We start from the raw sequence: 5,333 nt of genomic DNA, 5'->3' as shown, positions 1-5,333 counted from the left end.
CGGGAGGCCCAAACATGAGAACACCTTTCCACGGTCTCCTAATCCCCTGTCAGAATCACATATAATGAATTGCACAGAAAAGGTCTTTCCATGACAACAACAATGGGATAGAAATACAACAACAGCCTGCTTAAGGCCATCGAAACTCAGCATAACAAGAGAATTTGTGTGCATCACTACACAAGCATGAGAGAATTCCAAGTAAAAAAAAGAAACAGTAGCATGCAAGATTAATTCAAATTTCAACATATAGCGATACAACTACCAAGAGAATAAAAAGCACCAGACATCACAAAAGATCCGCATAAAATAATCTAAGCTCTATACATTTTACACGGTTCTTAGATACAAGAATCCTCCCTCTAAGTTTTTTATTGTTGGCTTAATTTTCAATTCTGATCTCCATCCTCGGCTTCTAAGGAAGCAAAATCCAACAATGAAAACTGAAGGGTATGCATAAAAAAGGTTAATTAGCAAGGTTTTGCTTTCCAAGAGAATCACGCCCTTCTGTTCTGCTTCTCACAATTCTATGGAATACTTCCCTGATCGGAAAAATTTAATCGGAAAATTCGGAAATTAGAAGTTCAATAATGCACAAAAAAAGATTAAAAAGAGAGAGGAGAGAAAGCTCACCGAGGTAGATCTCTAAGGATCCGCTACCAATTTTCCGACCAATACAGAACTAATTTCCAACTCGAGGCTCCATTATAGATCAACTTCTTTTGAGCAAAACCCTACAAAAGATTCGAAAATTTGAGAAGATAAACGAAAGACGAGCAACAGAGTTTGACCAAAACCCTACCAATTTTCGTTGTGGAAGAAGGCTTAACCTAATAATCTTACTAATTTTGATATATGGGTCTCCCATCGGTAAAAATGAGGAGCAAGGAGTTTAGAGTCCATCATAGCAACCCTATGATGAGGAAGACAGCCTTCTCTCCCCAGACCCTTGCTACAACTGGTAGCATCTCCCCTCTTCATGAATCGCTGCAGGATTTGAGACCGCTACGAGTTGTTCATAGGTACCAACTGAAATTCGTGCTCGGGTGTGAATTGGTAGCTCACAATCTCTGAATTCGCATCGCCAGAAGGCTTAGAAAGGATAGACAATTCTTCGGTGGACAGTGAGTAGAGGAAGAAACGGAGGAAAGAGGGGGTAGAAGAAGAAACGGGGTTCTTTGTTTGACGAAGAACACAGAGGAAGTGGGTGGAGGGAAGAGGCAGGAGCGTTTAGTTCTGAATTTTTATATTGGGCAATATTAAAATATTAAAAGAGTTGTTATCTTTTAATGTAATTTTTAATAAATTAACAATGATTTAAATATAAACCATTAGATCGTTTATTAATTTAATCTAACGCTTTGAATCTAATGGTGCATCAGATAAGCTCATAAGAGGTGGGCTGAAATCAGCCCAAGTATTTTGGGCATATCTGATGCACCATGTAATTAAGATCATTGGATTATGTTAAAAAAAATCCAACGGTTGAGATGATATTAATTTAAAACTTTTTAAAAATTAAATCAAAGGATATAATATGTTTCAAAATTCTAAAAAGACCCCTCCTCTTCCTTAGAGTAAAACGAAACCCTCCTTGCCTGTGTCTGCTAATCTGGGTAAGGCAGACTAAAACGAAACTCTACTCTATCTCTGTGTGATAATCTGGGAAACGCTTCCTTGAACGAATGCCGACGACATCATCCCGAATGCCGGCGTTACCAATTTTAGTGCCAAGAAGGCCATGACACCGATGTTGTCGAGGACAACGGTGAAGGGGAAGAGCAAGATTACATGGTTTAGATGACAACTGACAAGAAGACACGGATGGGGATATAACCATGTGTTACCGTGGTCATTAACGGCCCGTTGGTGGTTTCGAGCTCCTTCTCGAATCTTGTAAGAATTTTTTCAATGCCAATTTCTGAGAAACCACTTGTTAGATCTCGGTAGAACTACACTCAAAATTGTAATTACTATAATATGAAAAGCAAATTCAACAAAATCACAATTGCAGATTGTACGATAACAATTTTTTGTGTGCAAAGATTTAATTCTGGAAATTTTATGCTATATTACTAGAAGAAGGTTTAAAATAAGAATTTACATAGTACTTGCATTCAATTTCTGATTATGTGGATATCAAAGGGGGCTTCATGGGTTGCAATTTTGTTGATTTTTTCATTATGATTCTATTGTTTGTAGAAGACGTTAATTACTTTATTGTGATTTTCCTCCTGTGTTATAATAAATTGTAAATTTCTATGGATATCTACCTGCCTTGTTTCAATAGTTAAATCTGAACAGTCAAATATGACAACAAAACTATTCTGGTCAACTCCTTTGAGCCTTGTCTTGTTTCATTCTACTAATAAACTTTTGGCACAGCTGGTCAACTCCTTTGAGCCTTGTCTTGTTTCATTCTACTAATAAACTTTTGGCACAGCTGGAGCCTGAATTCCAACCACCAATATCAGAAGTGGTTAAAGCCTTAATACTTTTGGATCTGATCAAGGAGGATCCAATCGAGGGAGTGATGTACCCGCCATACATGATGATATGTGAATGGGAATATAATCCTTGTGTCATTCTTAAAAAGAAATGTAGTTATCATTATCTTCTGATGTACTAAGAAAATGGATGAAAGAATGTCTCAATTGTTATTTTATTGAATAATTTCATTTTATTTGAGCTAAAGAGTTCAGTTTTGTTGTTAGTGAACTTAGATGATTCTTTTTGTTCCATTTTTTATTTTTTATTATATTGAATTGGTTGTTTATGATGTTATGTGTATAGCTGAATTCAATAAATTTGGATAACTTTTTTCTGTTGGCCAAGAAACTTGCTCTTTTTCCTTGTCAAAATCATATTGGATTTCTTGCAACTTTGAGGTTGATATATGAAGAATTATTACTTTCATGCATATATATTAATGACATCTTCCAAATTTTTGAGCTATATTCTTCAGGTTTTCATGTGGTTAGTAGCTTTGGTTTAAACAAATCTTTGATAGACATAAAACTTTCTTGTCATGAAATTGTACGTAAAAAGCTTTTGATTATTGCATAACTGATTTGAATGGCAATTTAGCATAGCATAAAGCTTCGGTGGCTGAATTGGAGGTAAAATATTAACCAAAGTTTTCTTGATATGGTGTAAGATGTAAAATCAAAACACAAAAAAATCATACAAAACTGTATATTGTAAGTATAAAAAGAATGGTCAAGTTTCTTCATCAATTTTTCATCATTTAGGCTCCACGAAGGATTCAATATAAAGCAATGTTGAAGACTTGCAATATGATTAACTAAAAGTCTAAAATAGATTATTCATTCAACGTAACAACTTAATGTATAAAAAACTACTTAAAAGCAATTCAGAAAAGAAAATATCAATGATACATCATACTTCATCCAAACTATACCAGCATCAAATCTTATAAAAGAAGACAGCATGGTCAAACAATGACTATATGCCAAACTGTTTCATATGCAATGCCTTACTCTAAACTAAATAACACCACTAAAGCATGAATTCAATTGCAGGCCTATTAACAGGATCGTGAGCCAAATGCAGCAATCTCTTGTGCATAAGAACATCCACGGCTCTCTCAACATTCACATCCAGTGCTTACCTGCATTCAAATAGAAACCATCATAAGATTAAAAAGAACTCAAACATCATAGCCATGCATCCACATTATTCTATAGCCTTCTGAATGATTCCAGCTAATGATGGGCTTATGCTATACCAACCAATAAAGGATCTTTTCTTGCCTCACAAAGTATGTTCAACATGCCAAAATAAAAACTCTAGCAACAAAAAGTTCTGTTCTTGCCTTTAGTGTGTGATGTAGCTACTGAGAAGAATTTCAAAAGCTTCTATATTTTTTACCGATCCTACTTTCACCCTGCTATTATACACAAATGCAAAATTAGATCTCACTATAGAAAGATAGCTAGAAAAATGCAAAACTACAAAATAGGAGAGAAAATAAACATATTTAGCATAACCAGTAAAAAGCATTTTTCAATTTTGATCATCAAGTATCGACCCCTTTTTAAATGTCATCTTCACATGAAGTCCTTCTTGCTTTGTTGTCCCTATCCCAATATGCAGGCATGTGTTTGTCAAGAGATAGCTTCCCACTAAATGATTCAAGTGGCTCTTCTAACAGAGGAGCGCTGTAATGGTGCTGCATCTGCAAACTCGTGTCCATGACCATGTCACCGTTCAGTATACGAAGAACCTTGAATAAACAAGCAGAAATAATTTTTGAAACAGTTAGGCACTTAGGCAGAGAACACAACCTCAAATGTCAGTTTCTATCCTGTCCTATAAATATTCCGCCTCATCATTATCATTTGCCCCTGAGATTTAAGAGACATAAACACAGAAATTGAACTAGAACATCATGAACAGAAACATAAACACAGAAATTAAAATCAAAATCATAAAAACAAATACCAAAATTTTTTAACCCTCATAAACAGAACCCAAAAAAATTCAAACAACCAAATAATCAGAACAAAACAAATAATTGAATGAAATGAATGAAATAAACTCATACAAAAAACCTTAACAAAAAAATAAGTATAACAGAAAAACAATTGAATGAATTCAACGAAACAGATTCATACACCAAGAACATAAAAGGAACAAAAAAAAAAATGAAATCAATCAATGAAGCAAATTCATATATACCTAAGTCTGAGGCTCCATTGAAACTCTGGAAGTAGAGCACCACAGCGCTGACGAGGATGCTGACTCGCTGAGACCCACGCCACCACTCTGAGGCTGAAGACGAATGACGCGAAGAGAGAAGAGAGATACGGAGAATGAATGAGACAATGAAGTACTGGGCTGAGGAGATACAGAAAAATATCACAGCTTCTTTCCACCATTTTTTTTAATTGCTTTAAGTTCTTAATTGAAAAATTCTATGCAATTGACAAATCCAGGAACTCATTGATCAAAGCCTAAATCAACTTCCAAACACAAATCACACTATTAACTCTACATTGACAAGTAAAAATATGATTTTTCTTTTCATAACATCGAAAAATCAAGTTAGAAATGAAGCACAATGTTGAAAGAGGAAACCTGAATTATAGCTCCAGTTGAACAGAACAGAGCTTCAGGCGGCGGCGGCGAAGAAAGACGCAGTCACGGTGGCAGAGGATGGAGAAAAATGTGGACTTAGGGTTGAATGGAGTGCATACAAAGAGAAGAAAAAACGAAAGGAACTTGTGGTAAATGTAAAAAAATAATAATTACTATTAAAACCCCATATGAGGCATATTTATAAATTATTATTTGTGCACATCAGAAAAGCT

At 35.0% G+C, this 5,333-nt stretch overlaps 3 long non-coding RNA genes across 5 annotated transcripts; 1 reads left to right on the top strand and 2 right to left on the bottom strand.

Moving 5' to 3' along the window:
• On the bottom strand, positions 203–1,250 carry LOC107642084. 2 transcript variants are annotated; one of them, XR_002347206.1, is made up of 3 exons: positions 803–1,250; positions 634–734; positions 203–542 (listed from the first exon to the last, which is right to left on the bottom strand). It is a non-coding gene; the product is annotated as an uncharacterized LOC107642084 (long non-coding RNA). The 2 variants fall into 2 exon arrangements; XR_002347205.1 differs by having other exon boundaries at positions 634–1,250.
• On the top strand, positions 1,409–3,590 carry LOC110262544. The gene is made up of 2 exons (XR_002347207.1): positions 1,409–1,896; positions 2,444–3,590. It is a non-coding gene; the product is annotated as an uncharacterized LOC110262544 (long non-coding RNA).
• On the bottom strand, positions 3,943–5,307 carry LOC107644183. Of its 2 annotated transcripts, none has more exons than XR_001621243.2 (3): positions 5,101–5,307; positions 4,702–4,860; positions 3,943–4,246 (listed from the first exon to the last, which is right to left on the bottom strand). It is a non-coding gene; the product is annotated as an uncharacterized LOC107644183 (long non-coding RNA). The 2 variants fall into 2 exon arrangements; XR_001621244.2 differs by having other exon boundaries at positions 4,702–4,794; positions 5,101–5,302.

The sequence above is a fragment of the Arachis ipaensis genome, chromosome B05, assembly GCF_000816755.2.
Source record: "Arachis ipaensis cultivar K30076 chromosome B05, Araip1.1, whole genome shotgun sequence".
NCBI lineage: Eukaryota > Viridiplantae > Streptophyta > Magnoliopsida > Fabales > Fabaceae > Arachis > Arachis ipaensis.
This window is presented reverse-complemented; position numbering and strand designations above follow the sequence as displayed.